Source organism: Diceros bicornis, unplaced genomic scaffold (genome assembly GCF_020826845.1).
Source record: "Diceros bicornis minor isolate mBicDic1 unplaced genomic scaffold, mDicBic1.mat.cur scaffold_92_ctg1, whole genome shotgun sequence".
NCBI classification, from domain to species: domain Eukaryota; kingdom Metazoa; phylum Chordata; class Mammalia; order Perissodactyla; family Rhinocerotidae; genus Diceros; species Diceros bicornis.
The window spans coordinates 1,722,631-1,750,073 of record NW_026691812.1 but is presented as its reverse complement, the minus strand read 5'-3'; the positions used below and the strand labels follow the sequence as shown (position 1 = coordinate 1,750,073).

Genomic DNA, 27,443 nt, shown 5'->3' with positions numbered 1-27,443 from the left:
AGCCTTGAGTGCCAGGTCAAGAAGGTTGAACTAAACACTGAAGGCCATAGGGAGCCATGGGTGGTACTAGAGCAGTGGTGGCCCTAGTGAGGTATTCATTTCAGAAAGATTCTTCTAGTGGTGCATGTAGAACATCCTTTAGACAGAGCATCCAGTGAGCCTGCTGGGGTGTTGATCCGGGTGAAGGAAGTTAAGACCTGAGCTGGGACAGGGATGGAGAGGGAGTGTATGTGAGGACCGGTGCGCAACTGGAATTGGTGTTACTGGGAGGGAGGAGGAGCTGAGCAGATGTGCTGGTTCTGACTTGGGTGACCACACGGGTGGGTGGTGGTGCCCCTGGGAGAGAAGACGACAGATGATAATGAGTGCAGGACTCTGGTGTGGTCTCAGGCCAGATTTCAGTGATGGCCATCGCTCTCCCTCTCGTCTTACAGCTTTGGGGCACAACCTGAAGACCCTCACAGTCACCTTCCCCATCTCTACCCTCTGGTATTCATCAGACAGGAGCAACGGCTCAGCCACGTTCAACTCCACTGAGAGGGTCCTGCAGAGCCTGGGGAGACCCTGGTTCCAGCAGCTCCTGTTGGGTTAAATCCCACCCAGCCCCTCCCCCAATCCCTGTCCCTCCTGCTTCTCCTCCTCCTCCTTCCTCCCCAGCTGGATCCTTGTTCAAGAAGAGCAGCCTGGGCCTCTTCTCCTTGAGTTGCAGACTGTTCTCCCTCAGGTGAGACCCTCCCCTGAGTATTTGCCCCTAATGACCACTTTTGTGACCACCCCTCTCTCAGTCTCCCCCCGTCCTCCCATTTCCTCCTTCCTGTTCTGGCCCCCAGCCCAGAGGTTTCAGGACCTCTCTCTAGAGTCCCCACATCCCTCTCTCCCCAGGCCTGAAAAGGATGGGGATGCCAGCAGTGTGGACACCGTCTGCACCTACCATCCTGACCCCGTGGGCAACCAAGCCTCTGTGCTGGGAGCGGAGAGTCTCCACCTGTCTGCTCTTCCTCTCGGTGGCTCCAGGCTCTGCAGCCCAGAGTTTATCCATCCAGAGAGAGCACCAGCTACATTTCCACATCATCAGCTGGAACCTCAGCAACCCGGAGCCCACATCCTCGGAGTACACCGCCCTGCTGAGGGACACCCAGGACCAGGTGGGATCTCCCCTCTCGCATCGCTCCTTGCCCTGAGGGCACCGTCATTCCTCCGTCTGACTTACATCTGTTAAATGATTGTTTCAACCCTTCACTTTCCCTGCGTGCCTGGGTTCTCTCAGTGTCCAGAGGTGATGTCCTAGCTGCCTGCCCCATTTCTCACATGGGTAAACTGAATCTCAGAAAGGGGATTATTGTGCCTAAGGTCACACAGTGAGTTAGGGGCAGAGCCAGGATTTGAAGTCAGGTCTCCCTTGCCCCAAGGTCTGTGATCTTTCACTGGCTCCAGTGGCCCCCTGCGTCTCCAGGAGACCTCCATCTCACCCACTCTCCCTCGCGTTTGTTCTACGTCACCAAGCTCTACAGAGGCAGCCAGCTGTGAGACATATTCCACTCCTGCCTGGTCACTGACTTGATGTGGGTTGAGGAGATTGGAAACATTGGCTGAGCTGGTGGCTGATGGCTCTGAGCTCCTGTGACACATCCTTGATCTGGAAGTCACTGACATGGTGCCCATTCTGCCCCACATCCCTGTCAGCTAATCCTAGCATCTCCTTCCATAGGTTTTCGGGGGTTGAGAAAAGCATTAACATTTGAGGCCACCAACCTCCAGCATCCTCCTCCTCCTCCTCTTCTGGAAAGGTTCAACAAATATTAGCGGTCTAACTGTGCTCTCCAATATTGGAGCCACTAACCAGATGGGGCAATTAAAATTTTTTATACACCTATTGGGATACGATGCACATATTGTGTGTGTGTGGGGTGTATTTTTTAGGTTTTTCTAGATACAATATCTTCTCATCTGCAAAACAAATAGTTTTACATCTTCCCTTCCAATCTGGGTCTCTTTTATTCCTTTTTCTTGCCTAATTGCCCTCATCAGAGCCTCTGGTGCCTGTGATTAACATGCGAGATGAGGGAAGACATCAATGTCTTGTCCCTGGTCTTAGGGGGAAATTTTCAGTCTTTCACCATTGAATATGGTGTTATCCATGGGTTTTTCATCGATGCTGTTTATAGGTTGAGAAAGTTTTTTCTATTCCTAATTTGTTCAGTGTTTTCTTTTTTAGACATGAAGGGTGCTGTATTTTGTGAAATTCTTTTCTGTATATGTGGTTGAGATTGTGTGGTATTGGCCGTTATTCTATTAATATGGTGTATTACATAATCAAGTTTTCAGATATTAACCCAACCCTTCAACTAGAGGTGAGAGATTAAGATGTTCTCAAGTCTTTCCTGGGCGTGCCACACGCCTGAGCCCTTGTGGTCTTCTAGATGTCCGCAAATACCCTGGAGCTTTTCAAAGCCCCCTGTGGACATCTCATTCCCCCAATTTTTCTTCTAAGTTGTTGGCTCACCTCTTGCCTGCCTCAGCTGGTATCACTCCCTCAGGCAGCTACAATATAAAACAATTAGCCCTGATTGTTTTTAGCAAGTGCCCTGGGGACAGACTTTTCTCCCTGGGCAAGCTCTGAGTCTAGTAACGACAAGCCCTGAACATGGGGCGTTTTCGGGGAGCTGCCAGGCAGGTCAGCTAGTTGCAGTTGGGTGGGAAGGGGTCTTTTCAGAGCTCCACACCCATTATGGCTGCTGTGCTGCGGGTTGTCTCAGCCACCATGGTTCTGAGACTGACGGTTTTCACAGTTATGGAAGATGTTGTGAGAGCAGGATGGGAATAGCGCAAGTTATAGTGCCACGAAGTTTGCTCCCTTTATCAAGATTCCACCGTGTGTCTTCACTAAACCCTCCTCAGATTCTTACAAGCCTTTGATTAATTTCTAGACTTCTGAAAAGTTGATTTTGACCATTTTTACCAGTGTTCTCATTGTTTGTATGCATTTGCAGAAGTCCTTACTCCAAAGTTTCAAAAATGTTCTCCCTGTGGTTATTTATTTATGAATTAATTACTTTAAATGAAATTACATGAGAAATTCAGTTCCTCACTCACACACACTAGCCACATTTTAAGTGCTTGATAACAACATGGGGCTAATAATGAGTGTATTTGGTAGTGCAGACAAATGTTTACATTATTGCAGAAAGTTCTCTTGAACAGGACCCAGAAGCAGGGAATCTAGATTCAGGGTAGAATTCCAGACACTCTTGTTCATCCTTTGTGCCCTTCCAGGTCTGTCCCCGACAGTAACCACACTGAAGTGGACTCCCTGTGTACCTTGCCGCCTTGGCACAGAGACTGGACAGAGTTGCCATCTATGAGGAATTCCTGCAGCTGAGCCAGATGGTACCCAGCTGCAGAACTTGACCCTGGACAGGAAGAGTGTCCTTGGGGATGGTAAGGCTCCCTGCTCATTGGGAAAGGAAGTGAGGCCTTTCTGGGGACTCTGGATGCCTGGGGCTGAGAGAGCATTGAACCTTCTCAGGCTGGCAGGAGGTGGCATAGTCCCCCAGTCTTTACCCACCGTTGAGAGAGAGAAAAGGACACCAGTGTAATATAGGAGGCCCTCACCTTCTCCTAGACAGTCTGTGACCTCATACTAGTCACCTCCCCTCTCTGGACTTTTGTTTCCTTATCTCTGCACTGAAAGCCACTGGGCCAGATGGTCAGTGAGGGCCTCCAGCTGTGTGTGAAGCAGACTTACAGGTTTGGGGGTCATGTGGTTAGTGATCCACAGGCTATAGTTTGCCAAGTCCCACTCTAGATGAGCACCAATGCGCTAGAACTTTCTGCAGTGGTGGAATGTTCTGTATCTGTGCTGTCCAGTGCATAGCCACATATTGCTGTTGAGTGCTCGAAGGACGGTATTGGGACTGGTCTTTATTGTTACTGAGTTTTAATATTACTGAGGTACCAGAATTTTTATTTTATTTAACTAAAATTAATTTTAATTCAAAAAGAGACTTGTTGCTGCTCCATATCAGACAACACACCTCTAAGAGGTTGTCTCGGTAGAGGTACAAGAAGGGGGACATGCACCCTCCCCCCAAGCCCACTGGGTGCTGTGTGTCCTACCCTCCTGGAGTTTATGTTGTAGCTGGCAATAACAAGAATAGAGAATTGAAAATTATCAATTAATTGATGTGAACAAACTCATACTTGCAGGCGGAAATCAGAGAAGACTTCCTGCAGGATATTACATTGTAGGTTAATCCTAGAAAATGAATATTAAGCAAATAGATAAAGGAGAAGGGGATGAATGTGTTTCTAGGCAGAGAAGAACACTTCTGAGTGGGAATTTACAAATTTAGAGAGATCCCATAGGCTTGCCAACTGTGATGACCCATTCTCCCCCCGGCCGTCATAAGAAAGTCCAGCTCAAATTCAATCCTCTGTGCCCAGAGTTATGAATTTGGTTTAATTTACTAAACTTTTGTTCTGTGATAATGGTCTTGGATTTTGTAGGAATGTGTGCTCACGTTTTAGAGATGGAAACTAAAATGGGGTGAAACATGATGATGTCTACTTGACTTTAATATTTCATTGAAAACATGGGATGAATCAAGGTTGGCAAGTGTTAATAATTTATACATTGATAAAATATTGTTTTAATTGGATGGAATATACATGGTTAAATCAGATGATGGATGTTTATGAGACTGTTCCCTTTATTTTTCTGTGTCTAAAAAGTTCTGTTAAAAAGAGTGAACCACACTCACATGCATTCTCCATTTGATTCACTTCCAGAATATTCTCCCAACAGAGATGACACCTTGACTGAGAAGCCTGGTAAACCTGCAGGAAGCCCCAGCCCACAGTAGGGGGCGAGTATCTTGATGCTGTGCCTCATTGAAGAGAACCATGCGCACAGGGTCTTGGATGATGAGGAAAGTTGGCCAACCCTTGTCAAGGACAGTTGAGGCACAGTGGGGTCAGCAGGAGCCCTGGGGCGATGACAGGAGGTGGCTCACCCCACCATTTGTCTCCCCAGACCTCCCCTTCTGGGCCCTCATCCTCATCTGCTTGGCGGGAATCCTGGTGCTCATCACAGGCCTGATCTGCTGTCTCCTGGTAAGCCATGATGTATTGCTTGTCTTCTTACTATTGGGTTATAAGAGCTCTTTATATATTATAAATACACGTCCTTTTCTAGGGATATGTATTGCAGATGTTTTCTCCCAGTCTGTGTGTGGCTCGCCTTCTCCTTCACAACATGAGTCATTGGGTAAATGAAAGTGACAGTCATCATGAGATTCCACCACACTTGAGGATGGCTAAAAGTAAAAAGACTGACTATAGCAAGTGTTGAAGATGTCAAGTCACTGAAACTCTCATCGAGTGCTGGTGAAAAATAGCTTGGATGCGTCTTTAATAATTACATACGTCTATCCAGCCATTCCTCTCCTAGGAATCCATCCAAGGGAAATAAACTCATATGTCTATACACAGACTTCTACATACATGTTGATAACAACCTATTTATTCTAGACAAAAACGGAAAACAACCGAAATGTCCATCTACTGGTGAACAGATACACAAAGTGTGGTATATCCCCACGGTGGAATACTGTTCAACCATAAAAAAGAATGAATTATTTTTTTTCTTTTTTAATTATTTTATTGAAATTATAAAGGGTGTTAACATTGTGTAATATCGGGTGTTCATTATTATTTGTGAATTTCTGTATAGACTGCATCATGCTCACCACCAGTAGTCTAACTATTATCCATCACCATGCATATGTGCCCCTTTAACTCTTTCACTCAATGCCCAGCCCCCGTCCCCTCTGGTAACCACTAATCTGTTCTCTTTATCCCTGTGTATGTTTATCTTCTGCGTATGAGTGAAATCATGCATATTTGATTTTGTCTGGCTTATTTCATTTAACATCCTACCCTCAAGGTCCATCCAGGTTGTTGCAAACATGATGATCTTGTCTTTTTTTTCTGGCTGAGTAGTATTCCATTGTATATAATACATACCACGTCTTCTTTAAGCATTCATCTGTAGCAGGGCGCTTGGATTGCTTCCATGTTTTGGCTATTGTGAATAATGCCGCAGTGAACACAGGGGTGCATAAATCTCTTTGAATTGTTGATTTCAATTTCTTTGGATAAATACCCAGTGGTGGGATAACTGGAAGGTATGCTATTTCTATTTTTAATTTTTTGAGAAATCTCCATAGTGTTTTCCCTGGTGGCTGCGCCAGTTTGCATTCCCACCAGCAATGTGTGAGCGTGCCCTTTTCTCCTTATCCTCTCCAACATTTGGTACTTTTTGTCTTGGGAATTTTAGTTATTGTGACAGGTATAAGGTGATCTCTCATTGTAGTTTTGATTTGAATATCCCTAATAATTAGTGATGTTTTACATCTTTTCATTTGTCTGTTGGCCTTCTGTATATCTTCTTTGGAAAAGTATCTGTTTGTATCCTCTGCCCATTTTTAGATTGGATTATCTGTTTTTTTTTGTTGTTGGGTTGTATGAGTTGTTTATATATTTTGGAGATTAACCCCTTGTCAGATATATGATTTGCAAATATTTTCTCCCAGTTGGTGGGTTGTCTTTCCTTTTTTTTTTTTTTTGGTGAAGAAGATCAGCCCTGAGCTAACATCCATGGTAATCCTCCTCTTTTTTTCTGAGGAAGACTGGCTCTGAGCTAACATCTATTGCCAATCCTCCTCCTTTTTTTTCCCCCCAACATACCAGTTGACAGTTGTATGTCATAGTTGCACATCCTTCTAGTTGCTGTATGTGGGACGCGGCCGCAGCATGGTGGGAAAAGTGGTGCGTTTGTGCGCGTCTGGGATCCGAACCTGGGCCGCCAGTAGCAGAGCGCGCACACTTAACCACTAAAGCTCGGGGCCGGCCCTGTCTTTTCGTTTTGTTCATCGTTTCCTTTGCCTTGCAGAAGCTTTTTAGTCTCATGTAGTCCCATTTGTATATTTTTTCTTTTCTTTCCCTTGCGTGAGTAGACATGGTATTGGAAAAGATGCTGCTAAGATCGATGTCAAAGACTGTACTGCGTATATTTTCTTCTAGGAGTTTTATGGTTTCAAGTGTTAGATTCAAGTCTTTTATCCATTTCGAGTTAATTTTTGTGTATGGTGGAAGATAATGATCTACTTTCATTGTTTTGCCTGTGGCTGTCCAGTTTTCCCAACAGCATTTATTGAAGAGACTTGCCTTTCTCCATTGTATGATCTTGGCTCCTTCGTCAGAGGTTAACTGACCACAGATGTCTGGTTTTCTTTCTGGGCTTTCAGTTCTGCTCCATTGATCTATGAGTCTGCTTTTGTGCCAGTACCATGCCATTTTGATTACTATAGCTATGTAATATATTTTCAAGTTAGGATTGTGATGCCTCCAGCTTTGTTCTTTCTTCTCAGGATTGCTTTGGCTGTTCGAGGTCTTTTGTTATTCCATATATATTTTAGGATTCTGTGTTCTATTTCTGTGAAGAATGTCATTGGAATTCTGATTGGCATTGCATTGAATCTGTAGATTACTTTAGGTAATATGGACTTTTTAACTGTGTTTATTTTTCCAATCCATGTGCATGGAATATCTTCCCATTACTTCAGGTCATCATTGATTTCTTTCACTAATGTCTTATAGTTTTCATTGTATAGGTCTTTAACCTCTTTGGTTAAATTTATCCCTAGAGACTTTTTTCTTTTTGTTGCAATTGTAAATGGGATTGTATTCTTGAGTTCTCTTTCTGTTAGTTCATTATTAGAGTAGAAATGCAACTGATTGTGGTAAGTTGATTTTGTACGCTGCAACTTTGCTGTAGTAGTTGATTATTTCTAATAGTTTTCTGATGGATTCTTTATGGTTTTTTCTATTTACAATCATGTCATCTGCAAACAGCAAGAGTTTCATTTCTTCCTTTCCAATTGGGATTCCTTTTATTTCTTTTTCCATCCTAATTGCTCTGGACAAAACCTCCAGTACTATGTTGAATGGGATATGTCCTCTTGGTGGAAAGTCCCCTTTATCATTATATACTGCCCCTCTTTGTCTCTCATAGTCTTTTTTATCTTGAAGTCTGCTTTGTCTGATATAAGTATGGCAACACCTACTTTCCTTTATTTGCCATTTTCTTGGAGTATTGTCTCCCATCCATTCATTCTGAGCCTGTTTGTTTTTAGAGCTGATATGTGTTTCCTGGCAGCAGCATATCGTTGGGTCTTCTTTTCTAATCCACCCCACCACTCTGTGTCTGTTGATTGGAGAATTCAATCGATTTACATTTAGAGTGATTATTGATACATGAGGGCTTAATCCCACCTAATCTATATTTCCATTGTTCCTCTTCCTTTGTGTTTCTGACTACCATTTCATTTTGGGGGTTTTCTGTGGCAGTTTTCTCTATTTTTATGATCCAAGGCTCTGCTCTGATTTTTTGTTTGCTGGTTACTCTGAGATTTGTATGAAGATCTCATAGATGAGACAGTCCATCTTCTGATAGCCTCTTATCTCCATTAGCCTAAGCAGGTTCCATCCCTTTCCTCTTCTCCTTCTGAGTTATTGTTGTCACAAGTTATTCATTTTTGTGTTGTGCATTTGTGACTAAGTTGAAGTGTTTATAGTTACTTTTGATGCCTTCCTTCCCTTCTTCTTTTAAGTTATAATTAAGTATTTGCTACCCTGTTGTGAAACAGAGCTGTAGCTTTCTGATTCTGTCTATTTATCTCTTTGCTCAAAGCTTTGTAGACATTTGCCTTCTTTTTGTTTCAGGTATGAGGGCATTCTTGATCATTGCTTGTATGGGAGATCTCGTGGCGATGAACTCCCTCAGCCTTTGTTTATCTGGGAAAACTTTTATTTCTCCATTGTATCATAAGGATCATTTCACTGGATAGAGTATTCTTGGCTGAAAGTTTTTTTCTTTCAGTATTTTTAATATATCATTCCATTCTTTCCTTGCCTGTAAAGTTTCTGCCAAGAAATATGCTGAAAGCCTGATAGGGGTTCCTTTGTAGGTTATTTTCTTCTGTCTTGCTTCCCTTCACATTTTTTCTTTGTCATTGTCTTTTGCCAATTTTACTATTATACGCCTTGGAGAAGGTCTTTAAGCATTGATGTAATTAGGCGTTCTGTTGGCTTCATGTATTTGTAAGTCCGGTTCTTGCCCAGGGTTGGGAAGTTCTCAGCTATTATTTCTCTGAACAAGCTCTCTGCTCCTTTCTCCCTCTTTTCTCCCTCTGGAATACGTATAATTCTTAGGTTGCTTTTATAATTGCGTCATATATTTCTCCAAGAATTCCTTCATTTTCTAAAAATCTGAGTCCTTTCTCCTCGTCCACTGGAAGCATTTCTATATTTCTATCCTCTAAATCACTTATTCTTTCAACCATGATATCAGCTCTATTTTGTAAGGATTCTAGATTCTTTTTTATCTCATTAATTATGTTCTTTATATCCAGAATTTCTGCTTGTTTTTTTTTTAATAGTTTCAGTCTCTTTGATGAAGTATTCTTTTTCCTCATTAATTTTATTCCTGAGTTCATTGAACTGTCTGAACATTCTTGTAACTTGGTGAGTTTCTTTATGACAGTTATTTTGAATTCTCTGTCATTTAGATTCTAAATTTCTGTGACTTCAAGGTTGGTTTCTGGAGATTTGTCATTTCCTTCTGCTCTGAATTGTTACTGTAGTTTCTTATGGTGTTTGATGAACTTATCTTTTGCCTGCGTATTTGTGCTAGTATCAGGTCGCAGACTGGTGAGGGTGGGCCTCTTTACATAGTCTATGGAATTGAATGCTAATCTCTTCCACAAACAGCCGTGTGAACACATCCAGAAATAATGCTTAACTAGCTTTCTGGGCATCCCTTAGCTCTGTCAAGTTGACACCTGAAATTAACCAAAAAGGGTCAAGTTACAGAAGTGAGATGGGGGGATCTTTCACTGGGTCAGGAAGGGAAAGGACTGAGGTGGTTTTGGAAGGATCTGGAATTTTCTGGACTTTCTTGAAGAGCTTTGATAGAGCAGTCTTAGCAGTCATGGGGAAGGAAGCCTATTTCAGAGGGTCAAAGAGTGACTGAGAAACAGAAGGGCAGAGAGGGAGTGGAGGTGCACAGCTGTGCCTTGTGCCTCCTGACAATGGCCTCTGGATTTAACACAGTGATGGCTCCCTCCCGGATCCCACAGCTTTGGTGTGGGGCTGACTCCTCCCTAGGACTAGGGTGTTCTAATTCCGCAGTGTGAGCTAATCTGCATATTCCAAATCCCCAATGTCCTAGGAATGGGGTGTCAAATGGCCCTCTCTGGTCCAACAGGATCCAGGCACAGGACCCTTTATGGGACAGGAGGAGGAGCCGGGTGTACACGGGCTTCTTACCTGCCAGACCTGGAGTTCTGGGGAGCGGAGCTGAGCTAAGGGAGTGGTCTCCCTTAGTGCTGTAATATTCCAGCTGAATCAGGTGAGCCATGAAAAGCAGAGTGCCCATCTCTAAACTGCTCACATTTCCAATAAAAGGAGCATCCATTTGAGTTGGCTTTTTTGGAGAGAAGAAATACCTTCAAGCTCCACTGAAGAAAACTTCAAGCAAGAAGACAGATGTGTGCCTAGTGTGCAGTGGCTTTGGCTGTGGATTTGAGCCATGTCAGGAGAGGTGGTGGAGCTGTGAGCGGAAGAAGCCCCACGGCAGGAGAGGCACCAGACGAAGACACCCCAGCGTTACACGGTGGGAAGAGTTCCATCCTGAGAGGACAGCCTGCAGCTCCCAGGATCTGAGTAGTATTCATAAGACCAAGGCAGCCACTGTAGAGCCCAGGCTTATCTCCAAGGGGTGAAGTGACCCGTGTTCTGGAGGGGACACCTGGTTAAAATAAACATCCTGGCAAGGGGAAAGGAGTCATAAGACTATCCTGAAGTGCCCATATTTAAAGAGGAGATGACTTAGGTTGGAATTGCCAGGAAGCAGATCCTGAGACAAGGATTTGAGTATAAGTAGTTTATGTAGGAGGTGGTCCCAAAAATCCCAGATAGAGGAGAGAGGAAAGTGACAGGGCCGATAAAGAGTGTGACTGAGTAGGTTACCTCTGTGAGCAGCTGGAGCTCAGTCCCCTTGGAAGACTGTAGAACATGCCTCAGAGTTATTGCACACGGGGGTGGGAAAGGGAGGCGTTTACCGTTCCCCTCCCGTCTGTCACTGACTGAGTGTTGTGCCTGGCTCCACTTCTGGCAGCTGCACAGCAGCGAGGGAAGTGCTCCGGCCAGGAGGCATGGGTGCTTGTAGGAGGACACTGTGGGCATGTACTGGGGTGGTGAGGGCCTCAGGGATATGGGCCTGGCCCTGTCATACTCGCTACAGGAAAGAACAGTAGGGGAAGGGGGTGAAGGAGTTGGGTTCTTACTTAAAGTTGTCTGTATAAGCCTCAGTTTCTTACCCTTGCTAGCCCACAGTGCTTCCTTCACCAACAGTCCCCTTGAATCACTGCTCAGTTATACACAGTGCACAAGAATCTCCCTAATGTGGGGCTCTGAGCGGTTGCCCAGGTTTCTAATACCAAGCCATTGTGCCTTCATGGGGATGGTGACCCCTCAGCTCTGCCATCCTCAAAGATGTGACTTCATTTGACCCAGAGCGACGACAAGTCGAAAGGTAGTCTCTCTGTGTTCAGCTGGACCTCTTTTATCTTAATAGCTTTTAATTCATGTGTGTTTCTATTCAGAAAACAATTAGAAATTAAACTGAATACACAACCAGTTTTTCAAGTCCTGGCCCTAAAACTAGATCTGCAGGCCTGTTTTCAGGAGAGGGTAGTAACTGCTCTTCTCTCCAGGCTCGCTAGACCATGAGCTCCCGTGGGGCAGGGCCCAGGGCCCCTTCCCCTGCTACACCTGGTGAGTGAGAATGGCCCGCTGACTTCAAAGAGGGAGAGGAGACAGCTGTTCTCTTTGAGCCAGGTGTGCATGCCTCCCATTTCACATGGAGTTAGAGGGCAAATGAAGTTTGAACTCTCCACATCCTGCTTCCTTTTAGGGGTGCCTTCCAGGTGGGTAGTGGGGAATGTGGCTCAGATTTACAGCTAACACTTACATTGGTCTTACTGTGTTTCAGGTACTAAGGTCTTTATATATGTGTGTATATAAATATTTATAAATATACACACAAACATAAACATATACACACTCTCATTGCAACAACCTTACAAAGTAAGAACTATTTTTGTACCCATTTTACAGATTAAGAAACAGAGGCCAAAGAAGTTAGGTAACTTGTTCCCAGGTCACACAACTGGTCGGTAGAAGAGCAGATCTCAGCAGACTGGTTCAGAGCCTTAATTAATAAATATATCTACTCACTTTTCAGTTACTGGAAGAAAGATTTCACTTAGGAAAATGATGAGAGGGAGCCTTTCTTTAAGGGATTTAGCTTCTCTCGTAGTCAAGAAAGAAAATAACAATAAAGTCTTACCTTTTGTGGAAATGTTTGGCTACCCAACTATCGTTCCTTTCGCCTTCTCTGTGGTGAAATTATGGGACAAGTGTGTTAGGTGTCAAGGCTCTTACAAGCGAGAAAGCTGTGTTCATACATATAGGTGCACATCTTACAGTGGAGTGATGGGGAAGAGAGGAAAAGTGAACGAGAATGGGAAAAGGAAACATAAGTCGATTTTGCATGAGGCAGATAAATTTTGTGAGTAACAGTTTCTTTTCTCCTTTTGATAGTACAAGGGATTACAGAAGCCTCCACAGGAGAACAAATATTGATTTCTTGTTCTTTAGAAGACTTTCCAAACTTTGTGTACTTATGTTCTATGAAATACTGTATTAGTAGAAAAGGACAGCCTGCTTCATATAGTCTGAAAAAAAATGTTAGTGCCTAGAACTTTTTTTGGAAAGGAATCTAGCAATAACCATCACAGTTAATAGCCATATATACTTTATCCCAGCAATCCAACTTTTGGTAATCTATGCTCTAGGAATAGAAGCTCTAGTTAATTTAATAATGTTAATATAGTGAAAAAAAATTAAATATATGAGGAAGGAATGGACAGGTGGTTAATCCATTTTAGGAAAAAGGAGCCTGCCTGTGGATGAGATTGCTTTTTTAATTGTGGTAGAGTATGAGTTGCTTTTATCTTTACTCAGGTCTCTCAGAATTAGAAAATGGAGTTGGTCTTCTGTCTCTCTGTGGTAATTCTTTAGTGAACAGGGAACTCTAAGAGACATAGTTATATCCTGAGTCACCCTATTTGGGAATTTCCGAGCAGATACAGGGCATATTAAACTGTATTATAAAAGAATGAGCAGTTACCTTGATATTCTCAGACACTTGTTAAGCTTCTGTTCTTTACTTGAAACCAAGACTTAACTTGTATTGTTTTGATGAAGGCAGTTGCTTTGGCCTAGAGGTATTGGGGAAAATGTTGAACAAAAAATGTTCCATCATTTTTTGAAAATCACCTACTGGTACAATTTAGGAATGCTGAATTTCTCCTGAAGCTTCTGTCTGCTTTTCTACTCTTCCCATTTACCCTACAGGGACTTGGTTTTATTTATCAGGTACAAGTTCCATTTAGAGTCTATTTTAGTAGATCTGGTTTTGTACTGGTTGTATTTAGTAAGAAATTAGACATAGACTTCAGATTCATTATTAGGGATTTTTATTTATTTTTTCAAAAAAGCTATGGTTCAGTAACACAATTTGAGTTTAAATGATTCAGTTTTGAGAATTGTAGCATAAGAAATGGGCACTGGAGTGCTTGTGTCTGGGTTTGAATCCTGTGACAGAGAGCAAATTGTTCAACCTTGCTAAATCTTGTAAGAGTGGGGATAATAATAATGGTTGTTTTGAAGATTAAAAAAGGTAATAGATATCTGCTTGACATCTGGTAAGTGCTTGACAAATGTTCACTGATCTTGTCACCACCACTCTTACCACTGTCACCATCATCACCATCTTTGTTCTCCACTAGGTTAGCCATACTTTGGTCCTGGCTTCTTGCCGCTGATCTAGGATAGTGGAGAGGCCAGCTCTGGGGATAGAGAGGCTAGCTATGAATTAAAGAAATGGGAGGTAAAGCCCCCTGGTGGTAACAACTCGTAATATATTGATTTTATAGTGATTTATCCTACAAAATAACTTAGAATACATCCTTTGAAGCCTAAATTTAATGGATCCATTTTAAAATTTAGATAGTTCCAATGACTATTGGATTTAATGGCCAGAGACATCTCTTTGTGGCCTCAGTTGAGAAAATTTGGTTGTGTCTATAATCTATCACAGTGGCAAAAAGGAAAGAACAGTTACAAATCACATTGGTGTGGTGTCTTAGTTGGCTCAGGCTGCCATAACAAAATACTACAAACTGGGTGGCTTAAACAACAGAAATGTATTTTCTCCCTCTTCTGGAGGCTGAAAGTCCAAGAGCACGGTGCCAGCAGGGTTGGTTTCTGGTGAGGCCTCTCTCCTTGTGTTGCATGTGGCCACCCTCCTCTGTGTCCTCATATGGCCTCTCCTCTGTGCCTGTGCGTGGAGAGAGAGCGATCTCTGCTGTCTCTTCCTCTTCTAAGGACACCAGTCCTATCAGATTAGGGCTCCACCCTTATGACCTCATTTAACCTTAATGACCTCCCTAAAGGCCCTGTCACATTGGGGATTGGAGCTTCAACATAAGAATTTGGGGCCAGCACAATTCAGTTTATAACACATGGTAAAGTAAAATAATTCCTTCAGGATTGTTATATGTGTTTTTATTAAGGGATATTTTTGAAATCTTCTTAATGTAATTTAAGGACTTGTTTATGTGGAAACTAAAAAGTGATAATTATACTGTGTGAAAAGCTGAAAATTTAGTCTGACAGCTCTGTTTCCATTCTACATTCACCTTGATGCTTCCCAATTCCCTTGTCTGGGGAAAAAATATATTAAGAAAAAATTAAAATTTCCTCAGCATATTGTAAAACGAAGTATAACAAATATTTTTTCAAAGTACAGTAGTGGTCAAGATCCTCTTGCTTTGAAAATTCCGGTTAGTAATTATTAACCGAGACATCATTACAATAATTCTAAACTTGCTGATATCTCCTTATATATGTCCCCTCTTTTCCTCCAGCAAAGAGGAATGCCTGATTGAAGAAGTCACCTTCTGTTCCTTAATAAGTATTTTCAGTTGTCTTTGTTTGCTTTGCTATCACTTTCCCCAACTCTCAATATTTTTTAAGAAATTGCAGATGGGTAACTGTGACAGGAAAAGGAAGAACTGAACTAAAATCTTTGATTATAGATTTACCTCAAGCACTCAACTACAGAAAGTAATAGGAAGGCGTAAAAAAGTTGATCATTATGTCAGATCCTTAAATTCTGATACACGGTCCTTCTTTCGGCAATAACATCTGTCTCTCAAAAACCTGTCAATTCCTACTATTATTCTAGTGTCAACAATAATGTGAAACGCGACGTTCTCTCTTCAGCTTCCCTGGTTCAGAAACTGCTTTGAGAAGACACATAATTATGTTCAGAATTTTAAGATTCAAGACCACCCTATTTCCTGTTGCTAAGCACACAAACTGACAGACTATTTTAAAAAAGAAAAGAGACGCCTGTCTTTGTGCCTGTTCTCGGCAAGTGGGAAATCTGCCAACCTGCAAAAGCCCAGCTTGTATTTTGCTAGAGCCAATACTTTACTTTGCAAATGTTGAGCCCGTTCAAATGTAGCATTACCTTATGGTGAGCAGGAGTTAATTTTTGCAGATTTCTTGTACATTTTTTGTTATAAAAGTTTAAAGTATTGCTGGTGGGAATGTAAAATGGTACAGCCACTTTGGAAAACAGTTTGGCAGTTTCTCAGAATGTTCAACATAGTTACCATATGACCCAGCAACTCCACACCTAGGTATATACTCAAGAGAGGTAAAAACATATGCACACAAAATCTTATGTGCAAATTTCAAAGCAGCAGTATTCATAACAGCCAAAAAGTGGAAACAACTCAAATGTCCATCATCTGATAAATGGATGAACAAAATGTGGTATATCCATGCAATGGAATATTATTTGGCCGTTAAACGGAAGTACTTATAACTGCTACAGCATGGATAAACCTTGAAAACGTTATGCTGAGTGAAAAAAGCCAGTCAGGGGCTGGCCCAGTGGTGTAGCGCTTAAGTACACGCGCTCTGCTTTGGCGGCGCCGGGTTCGCAGGTTTGGATCCCAGGCACAGACCTATGCACTGCTCATCAAGCCATGCTATGGTGGCATCCCATATACAAAACAGAGGAAGATGGGGACAGATGTTAACTCAGGGCTAATCTTCCTCAGCAAAAAGAGGAAGATTGGCAACAGATGTTAGCTCAGGGCCGATCTTCCTCACCAAAAAAAAGAAAAAGAAAAAAGCCACTCAAAAAAGACCACCTATTACACCTATTGTATAATTTTATTGATAAGAAATGTCCAGAAGAGGCAAATCTTTAGAGACAGAAGGTAAGTGGTTGCTAGGGCTGGAGGTTGGGGAGGATGGGGAATGATTGCTAAAGGGTATGGAGTTTCTTTCTGGAATGATGAAAATGTTCTAAAATTGATTGTGGTGATAGTGGCACAGCTTTGTGAATAAACTAAAAAACTGCTAAACTATATAGTTTAAAAAGATGAATTGTATGATCTGTGAATTATGTCTCAATAAAACTGTTTTTAACAGTTTAAATTAAGTTAAATTTGTTAAATTGGAAAAAAAAAAGCCAAGAAGACAATGTTCATTTTCCTGGCATAATCCTGTACAAACAGATTTTGGGTAATTTCTTTTTCCTGTGTTTAGATTGATCTTTACATAGGTATAAGCATACTGAATATATAATTTTTTTTTCATTTACCATATTTAAGCATTTCCCTTGATGTGACATAGTCTTCATTTGCCTCATTTTTATGACTTCCTAGTCTTGCCTGTTTTGTTGTCATATAGGTCGCTTCCAACTTTTCATGATTATAAATAATGCTGCAAATGAACTTGTTTGTCCACGTAGCTTTTTTTTTCTGTTAGGTTTATTTCCTTACAATGTTTCCATGTAGAATTATAGAATCAAAGGCAACAAGGATATTTAGGACCCTTAATGTCTGACTCTTTTCCAAGAGGATTCTGCCTGTTTATTCTGCTACCAAAATGCAAGAGCTTCTGTTTTACCTATCATTCATCAATACTGGGGGTTATAATTTTTTAAGTGAACTTTTCATTCCAGAATAATTTTAGGTTTGCAGAAAAGCTGCAAAGATAATATCAAGATTTCCCTTGAATCCCTTACTCAGTGTCCACCATTGTTAACCTCTTACATTATAGTGCCACACTTGTCAAATCTAAGAAACCAACATAGGTACATCACTATTGACTAAACTCCAGACTTTATTCAGATTTCACCAGTTTTTCTATTAATGCCTCTTTGCTGTTCCAGGACCCAGTCCAGGATTGAGTGTTATAATTTTAATTTTAAAAAATTTAATGTAATGGGTATAAAATGATATTACATTATTGTCAGTCTTGTTTTTTGTTTTTTTAAGCCAAGTTTTTAAGGGAATATTTCTAACTATTTTGTTTGATAGGAGAAAGATTGGAAGTTAATTTCCCTCCCAATAAACTTAGTTTATCAGGGCTGGCCCGGTGGCACAAGCGGTTAAGTGCGCGCGCTCCGCTGCAGTGGCCCGGGGTTCGCTGGTTCGGACCCCGGGCGCGCACCGACGCACAGCTTCTCAAGCCGTGCTGTGGCAGCGTCCCATATAAAGTGGAGGAGGATGGGCATGGACGTTAGCCCAGGGCCAGTCTTCCTCAGCAAAAAGAGGAGGATTGGCAGACGTTAACTCAGGGCCCATCTTCCTCACAAAAGAAAAAAAAAAACTTACTTTATGAAAGTATTATTCCTGTCACTTGAAAACTAGAAACACACTTCTGTGGTCTTCCTGCCAAAAATGCATAACCAGAATGTAACCATGAGGAAACATCAGTCAAACACATATTGAGAGACAGTCTACAAAGTAGCCAGCCTATATTCTTAAAAAGATGTCAAGGTCAAGAATGACAAAGACAGACTGAGGAGCTGTTCCAGATTAAAAGAAATTTAAGAGACATGACCCTAGATTGGATCCTGAACCTGGAAAAAAGTTGGCTACAAAGGAGATTATTGGGCCAATTGACAAAATCTGAATGTGGACTGTGGAATGAAAAATAAGATTGTATCAATGTAAAATTTCCTGATTTTAATCATTGAACTCTGCTCATGAAAGAGAATGTCCCTGTGGACATTTGGAAATACATACTGAACTGTTTAGGGGGAGAGAGGGAAGATGTCTGTAACTTACCTTCAAATGGTTCAGGAAAAAATAGTATGCATATATATAAACATACTCACATGCATGTATGTAGAGGGAGAGAGAATGATAAAACAAATGGGGCAAAACATAAACAATTGTTAAATCCAGCTAAAGAGTATTAGGGAAGTTTCTTGTATGATTCTTGCAACTTTTCTGTAAGTTTGAAGTTATATCAAAATAAAAAGTTACCCCTCTCCCCCTCCAAAAAAGTAGAACTTTTTTCCCTATTGAGTCTCCTAAATAATTTTCTATTTATTCCTATTGGGTCTCAGCAGATCCTCAAATACAAGTTGCCTCTTTTGATCCTTATGGGGGAATAATGCACCAGACTGATTTTTATGCATAATTAAGGGTAATCTTTTTATAACTCCTGATTTATTACATGCCACTAAAATATAATGTTCTCATTAATTAGTGTATTACTAGAGTTTGTTGAGGACCCAGAGTTCCATATTCTAAAAAGTCTGGAATTCTTGGCAAAATGGCACTTAATAACTACTTGGTATCACAGAGAATTGTAACTTCTCCTGTTTTTAGGAAGTACCCACTGTTAACCGTGCTTTTTTGAATTGGTCATTGTTTTCAGTTCCTGTGGTTACGGAAGCGTTTACTGTAAGTTAAATCATGGTTTTGTGCTACTTTTGTTGATCGCACCGGTTACCGTTTAGACTGTTGTTGTTTCTCTCCAGTTCTTGGCTCTCTGCATTCTTTGTCCAGTGGAAATGGGCCTGGAGTCTTCTGCCTCTCTTAGTGGGTCAGAGGAGTTTGAGAAGTACTGGTTGCAAGGAGTAACTCAAGGCACTTCCTTTGGCCCTCCCAGGTGGCTTTCTCATCTCTGAGACAGGCCTACACCTTTGCTTTATGTCTTGGCCTTTAACAGACCAACAAAGACGGAGGGACTGCTGTGTACTCCCTGAGCTGGGTTAGTAATTTCTCTGGTATTGGTTCATCAACACTCCCTAAATGGGTCTTGAAAGTGAAATATCCAAGGCCTTCCAAACTCACAAGTCTGGTCACTGATTTGCCTCAGGTCTTCACTAAATGACCGCTATTGTGTACCTACTCTGAGTCCTCACATGCAGCTAGCTGAAGCTCAAGCACAGTAGCACATCACTTGGAGCCATCTTTATAAATAACTTATTTTGAGAACAGGAAAAATGAAAGTAGTTGTTACATTAGGGTACTGGTAATAGGTGATTTTTGCCTGTTTTAAAATTTGTCTTTGTTATTATATCAGCTTTTCAATTACAAAAGGAATAGAAGACACATTGTATCACAAATACTGTTCATATTGATAAATCAGAATGTTGATTAATATAATTTTGCTAATTAAACCATATGGTATAATGGAAAACTCTTAGGAATGACGTAATGGCCTCTTTGGATGGTGAAATTGCAATATCCTATAAGGCAATCTTGACCCAACAATTTTATTTCTAGGAAGCTGTCCCACTAATATTCTCACGTTTGCAGATAGACATACACTCAAGGATATTGTTGCAGCATGGTTTGCAGTGGTAGATGGTGGGAAACAAACCAAGGTCCATCAAAATGAGACTGGTTAAATAAATTATGGTGCATCTATAGAACAGGATAATATGCAGCTGTTAAAATTGCAATATAGTCTCTTTGCCAGTCCAACAAGTAAGAAACTTAGAAGTCACCACTCCATCCTAACAAGTAAAAACACAAACAAACCAAAAAATCAGCAACTCTTCTTCAGTCTGTCAGAGAAGTGAGATCATAGGGCAGTCCACTACTCCTAAAATTGGAGGGACTGCCAGGTGCATAGAGAAATCACAACTTACCAGAACAGAGCTGAAACCTCTACAATAACCAGTGCTGAGGGAGAGAAACCTCAACTGTAACTGACAAATTGCTGGAGGCTCAGTGTAAATAGGTTCAAGAGATTAAAAACTCCAGGGGGACTAGTCATAGGGAGACTCCCCTCTTTTGTGAGTTTACAGGTCCTCACAGTGAACATCGGAGAAAAATTCCCTCATAATTCAGGTAGAGGAATGGGGAAAAGGAACCATTTTTGAAATGCACTAGAGCATTCTGTTCTTAGCAGTATCTGCCCTCAGGAGAAGCTATTTAACCAGAACCTAACTGATCTAGGGGAAGGGAAATACCCAACTCCAGAAGGCCCTAGGCTTCTATGTGGAGAAAAGGAAATAACCAATTCCAGCCCCTTCTAGCCTTGAACCTAAAATTGCTCTAAAAAGATGATGTCTTAAAAATCAATTGACTTAGATGCATGGATTTATTTCTGGACTCTCAGTTCTGTTTCATTCATCTGTATGTCTGTCCTTATACCAGTACAGACTAGAATTACTCTAGTTTTGTAGTAAGTTTTGAAATTGGGAAGTGTGAGTCCTCCAACTTTGCACTTCTTTGGAAGATTTTTTTGGCTATTCTAGGTCCCTTGTATTTCCACATGAATTTTAGTATCAGCTTGTCAATTTCTGCAAAAATGCCAGCTGGGATTTTGATAGAGATTGCTTTGAATCTGTAGATCAGTTTAGGAGTATTGTTGTCTTATCAATATTAAGTCTTACATTGCTTGTACACAGAATGTGTTTCCATTTGTTTAGGTCTTCTTTAATTTTTTTCTTCAATGTTTTATAGTTTTCAGTGTATTTGTCTTGCACTTCTTTGTTAAATTTATTCTGTTGTATTTTATTCTTTTTGATGCTATTGTAAATGAAATTGTTTTCTGATGTCAATTTCAGATTGTTTATTGCTAATGTATAGAAGTACATTATTTCTATTTATATATTGATCTTGTATCCTACAACCTTGCAGAACTTGTTTATTAGCTCTGTTTGTTCCTTGTGGAGTCCTTTATATAAGATCACGTTATCTTCAAATAGAGATAGATTTACAGTGATGCGTCACGTAACGATGGGGATATGTTTTGAGGAATGCATTGTTAGGCAATTTCAGTGTTGTGCGAACATCATAGAGTGTACTTACACAAATCTAGGTGGTATAGCCTACTACACACCTAGGCTATATGGTACTAGTCTTTTGGAACTACCGTCATATGTGCAGTCCGTCATTGACTGAAACCTCATTATTCAGCACGTGACTACTTTTTCTTTTGCAGTTTAGATGCCTTTCGTTTCTTTTTCTTGTCATACTTCCTGGCTAGAATCAGCAGTACAGTGTTAAATAGAAGTGATGAGAGCAGACATTCTTGTGTTAATCTGAATCATAGGGAGAGAGCTTTCAATCTTTCACCGTTGACTATGATGTTAGCTGTGGGTTTTTCTTAGATGCATTTTATCAAGTTGAGGGAGTTCCCTTCTATTCCTAGTTTGTTGAGTGTTTTTTGCTTATCATGAACATGTTGGATTTTGTCAAATGCTTTTTCTGTGTCTATGGAGATAATTATTCAGAAGGATTGTCTTTTATTCTATTAATATGGTATATTACATTACTTGATTGTCATATGTTGAACCGACTTTGCATTGCTAGGATAAATCCTCCTTGATCATGGTGTATAATCCCTTTTATATGTTGCTGAATTTGGTTTGCTAGTATTTTATTGAAAATTTTTACATCTATATTCATAAGAAATATTGGTCTGTAATTTTCTTTTCTTGTGACATCTTTGTCTAGTTTCAGTGTTAGGGACTGGCCTCATAGAATGAGTTGAGAAGTATTTCTTCCTCACCTGTTTTTGGAAGAGTTGATGAAGGATTAGTGTTAATTATTCTTTAAATGTCTGGTAGAATTCACCAGTGAAGCCTTTGGTCCTGGACTTTTCTTTAGGGGAAGTTTTTTGATTACTAATTCAATTGCTTAACTTGTTATAAGCCTATTTAGATTTTCTATTTCTTCTTGAGTAGGTTTTGTTAGTGTGTGTCCATCTAAGAGTTTGTCCAGTTCATCTAGGTTATCTAATTTGTTGGCATACAATTATTTTTAGTATGCCTTTATAATCTTTTTTATATCTGTAAGGTAGGTAACATAGTACCCATTTTCATTTCTGATTTACTTAGTAATTTAAATCTTCTATTTATTTATTTATTTATTTATTTATTTTTTTGGTCAGTCTAGCTAAAGGTATCTCAATTTGTTGATCTTTTCAAAGAATCAACTTTTGGTTTTGTTGATTTTCTGTACTGCTTTTCTCTTCTCTAATTCATTTATTTCTGCCCTAATCTTTATAATTTTCTTCCTTCTGCTTGCTTTGGATTTAATTTGCTCTTCTTTTTCTAATTTCTTAACATGGAAGTTTAGGTTACTGATTTGAGTTCTTTCTTCTTTTTTGATATAGACACATACAGCTATGAATTTCCCTAGTCTAAGCACTGCTTCTGATAGGTTTTGGTATGTTGTGTTTTCCTTTTCATTCATCTCAAACTATCTTCTAATTTCCCTTGTGATTTTTTCTTTGACCCATTAATTATTTGAGTTGTTTTTAAATTCCCACATATTTTTGAATTTGCCAAATTTCCTTCCTTTATTGATTTCTAATTTCATTCTATTGTCAGCAGAGTTCATACTTTCAATCCCTTTAAATTTATTGAGACTTCATTTATGGCCTAACATATAGAATGTTCCATGTGCAGTTGAGAAGAATATGTATTCTGCTGTTGGGTGGGTTGAGTCTTCTGTATATGTCTATTGGGTCTCATTGGTTTATAGTTGTTCAAGACCTCTGTTTCCTTATTGATCTTCTATCCAGTTGTTCTATCCATTATTGAATGTGGGGTATTGAAGTCTCCAACTACTATTGTTGAATTGTCTATTTCTCCTTTTAATTCTCTCAGTTTTCGCTGCAGGTATTTTAGGGCTTTGTTGTTAAGATATGTGTAGATATATAGATATAGGTATAGATATCTGTTTCTCATTGTTATAAATTTGTCATAAACTGATCCTTTTATCATTATAAAATGTCCTTTGTCTCAAGTAACAATTTTGTGTCTTAAAGTCTATTTTGTCTGATATTAATATAGCCGCTCTAGCTTTCTTTTGGTTACTGTTTGCATAGTATATTTTTTCCATGAGGCTTTGTTCATATACCCTTTTCTGTCTCTTTGCTTGGAACCTCTTTGTGTCTTTGAATATAAAATGAGTCTCTTTAGACAGCATATAGTTGGATCATGTTTTTTATCCATTCTACCAGTCTCTTACCTTAATGGTAGTATTTATTCCATTTAAACTTAATGTCATTATCGAAAAAGTAGGATTTGCGTTTGCCATTTTGCTCTTTGTTTTCTCTATATCTTTTTTTGTTCCTTTAATCCTCCATGCTGCCTTCTTTTGCACTAAATATATATTTTCTAGTATACCATTTTAAATCTCTGTCATTTATTTTGCTGTGGGTACCCTACTGTCATAATTAATATCTTAGCTTATAATAATCTAGTTTGGATTAATACCAATTTAATTTAAATAGCATACAAAAACTTTGCTCCTATATAGCTCCATTCTTTTCCCACTCCCTTGTGATGTTATTGTAATACAAACTATATCTTTATATCTTATATGCTACTCATCAACATAGATTTATAATTACTGCTTGATGCACTTGTCTTTTAAATTATATAGGAGAAGAAGAAGAGTTACAAACAAAAAATATATTTATGCTTTGTTTTATATTTCCCAATGTAGTTACCCTTACTAGTGCTATTTATTTCTTACTATGAATGTGAGTTACTGTGTAGTGTCCTTTCATTTCAGCCTGAGGGATTCCCTGTAGTATTTCTTGTAAGGCGGGTATGGTAATGACAAATTTTCTCTGTTTTTGTTTAGCAAGGGATACCTCAATTTCTCCTTCATTTTTGAAGGAAAGTTTTGGTAGATATAGAATTCTTGATTGACAGTCTTTTTCTTTCAGCACTTTGAGTATGTTATCCTACTGCCTGCTGGCTTCCATGGTTTCTGATGAGACATCAACTGCTAATCTTATTGAGGATCCCTTATATATGAGGAGTCACTCCTCTGTTTTCACTTTCAAGATTCTCTCTTTTTCTTTGGCTTTCAATAGTTTGATTATGATGTATCTAGGTAAGGATCTCTGAGTTTATCATACTTGGACTTTGTTGAGTTTCTTTAAAGTGTAGATTAATGTTTTTCGTCAAATTTGGGAAGTTTTTGCCATTATTTCTTCAGAATTTCTTTCTGCACCTTTTTCTTTCTCTTCTCCTTCTGGGACTTTCATTGTGCCTATGCTGGTATGCTTGATGGTGTCCCACAGATCTCTCTCTGTTCATTTTCCTTCATTCTTTTTTCTTTCTTTTCCTCAGTCTGATAATCTCAATTGAGTTATATTCAAGTTTGTTGATACTTTCTTCTGCCTATTTATATCTGCTGCTGAACCCTTCTAGTGAATTTTTTATTCTGGTGATTGTACTTTTCAACTGCAGAATTTCTATTTGGTTCTTTTTTTTTTTTTTTTAATAATTTCTATCTCTTTATTGATAATCTCTTTTTGGACATTGTTCTCATACTTTCCTTTATTTTTTTAGACATGATTTCCCTTAGTTCTTTGAACGTATTTAAAATAGCTAATTTAAAGCCTTTTTCTAGTAAGTCCAACATCTGGGCTTCCTCAGGGATAGTTTCTTTTGACTGCTTTTTTTTTTTTTCCTGTGTATGGGCTTTATTGTCTTGTTTTTTTTCATGTCTCATAATTTTTTGTTACAATTTGGACATTTGAAAATAATAAAATATGACAACTCTGAACATCTGATTCTCTTCCTCTCAGAGTTTGTTGTTGCTGTTTGTTTACTGACTTTCTGGACTAATTATGTAAAGTATTTTTTTGTCATGTGTGGTCACTGAAGGTTCTATTCACTTATTAGTGATCAGCTAATGATTAGACAGAGTTTTTTGAAATGCCTAAAACCAGTAAGTTTCACAGTCTTTGCCAAGGGGCTTTGAGTGTGTCTTCGGGCACACCTTCAGCCCTCATCCAGGCAGTTTACAATTCCACCTTGACCTTTGCTAAGTGCTTGCACAGAGCCTCAGGGTGAGCCTGAGGTGAGAGCTTAGGCCCTTCTCAGGACTTTTCCTGAGCATGCCCAAGGCCTGAGCGTGCAGGTGGCCATCTGGATTTCCAGGAGTGTGTTGGAGCTTTTCAAAGCCCCCTATGGACATCTTGTTAACCAGCTTTTCCTTTTAAGGTTTTTGGTTAGCCTGTTGTTTGCCCAACTGTTATCTACTGCCCAACTTTTATATACAGCCTTGATGTTAAACAATTGTCTCTGATTTTTTTTTTTTTTTTTGTGAGGGAGATCAGCCCTGAGCTAACATCTGATGCCAATCCTCCTCTTTTTTCTGAGGAAGACTGGCCCTGAGCTAACATCCGTGCTCATCTTCCTCCACTTTATATGGGACGCCGCCACAGCATGGCTCGACAAACAGTGCGTCAGTGCATGCTGGGGATCCGAACCGGCGAACCCTGGGCTGCCGCAGCAGAGTGCGTGCACTTAACTGCCTGCGCCACTGGGCCGGCCCCTGTCTCTGATTATTTTTGACAAATACCCCCAAGGAGAAGGCTTTTTGCACTGTGTGAGCTCCAAGTCAAGTCAAATAAAGACAGTCTTGTGAGTGTAGCCTTCCAGGAAACCACCAGATAAGTCACGTAATGACAGTTCTCTGAGCATGGGGCGTTGAAGGAATTCCATCTCTTTTCCACTCCTTCCAGTAGCTGTTAGACTGCTGGGTTACAGGCTGTGGATTTTCAAAGTTACCGCAGACCTGAAGAGTGGGAAATGAGAATAGGACAAGTTAAAGCACCATAAAGTGTACTGTTCCTACCAAGATTCAGTTGTTTTTCTTGAGTAAATGCTCCCCTGATTGCTGCAAGCCTGTGGTTAATCTCCGGAATTCTAAGTTATTTTCCAGTGTCGAAGATGTTTTCCGGTGTCACTGTTTCTTTTATGAAACATAGAATTTTGAGAGGTTCTTATTCTACCATTTTCTCTGACATCTCTGTTCATTTGTTTTTAACATCAAAGTTGTTTCTTTTATTTTTTGGAATAGAAGAGATGGTATATTTGAAGAGAAGCAACACCTGATTCTGTTTCAGCTGTGTTTATGGCATTTTCTGTCTGAACATTTGGGCCTCAGTTTTTCCATATGCAGAAAAGGGGTGCAAATACGTCTCCCCATCTATTCTGTAGGGCTCTGTGAACTAAATGCTACTGTATATGTGGAGATGCTTTGGTCTCTTTGGAAGAAAAGCACTTAAATTCCTCAAGGCTTCAGGGTTGTTACTTCCAGTTCTGCTTCCCACTGCGCGTCCTTGATCAAGCCACTGAACCAATTGCTTCTGTTTCTTTTTCCACCTCTCCCCTCCCCTCTCTCTTTTCAAGGAAGAGACAATGTTCATTCTCCTGATAGACATGCCAGTAAATTTAAATTGCTTTAAATGTATTTAAAATTATTTGAAGATGTTCAGGAAAAACTGTTGTTGTTATTTGAGGTTGACTAGAAATTATGGCTGTTTGCACATATGCAGAATATTATAATGCAATCTTGAATGTGATTATTGGAGGGTTTTTTATATTACACATAATACCAGAAATAGAGTTTTGAAACCTCTGGTAGTCCTTTGTATGCATCTCTCTCTCTCCCTCTCCCTTTTTTTTTTTTGCCATCAGGTACCTTCCTAGCTCCATCAAATCTGAGCATCTCTGAGGAAAGTGGCTAGAACTCACAGCTTTTTTTTTTGGCTTGTGCTAAAATATACATAACATAAAATTTACCATTTTAACCACATTTAAGTGTACAATTCAGTCGCGTTAAGTACATTCACATAGTTGTGCAATGTATGCATTTCTTTTTGAAAAATATAGATTCCATAGTTCCTTGACAATATTTGCTTTGTGAACCAACACTGTTTTTAAAATTAAAGAGTATGGACTATACCAGTTTTTTGCTCATTCATTTTGTAGGAAGCCATGAGTTTTATAAACATGGTAGCTGTTGATTTCAATGGTCATGCTTCCTTTACCTCATTTCATTTCTGAAAACAACCTAAACAACCTAATTGTTCATACACAATACATTTAACTCACGTCTCTTTTGGTGCTGCAGGTTGCAATGCAGGCAGGGATTAACTTGGGG

At 39.9% G+C, this 27,443-nt stretch overlaps 1 long non-coding RNA gene across 1 annotated transcript; it reads left to right on the top strand.

Moving 5' to 3' along the window:
• Nucleotides 1-953: 953 nt before the first annotated feature.
• On the top strand, nucleotides 954-27,443 carry LOC131403849 (uncharacterized). The gene is made up of 3 exons (XR_009219570.1): nucleotides 954-1,145; nucleotides 4,789-5,112; nucleotides 27,414-27,443. It is a non-coding gene; the product is annotated as an uncharacterized LOC131403849 (long non-coding RNA).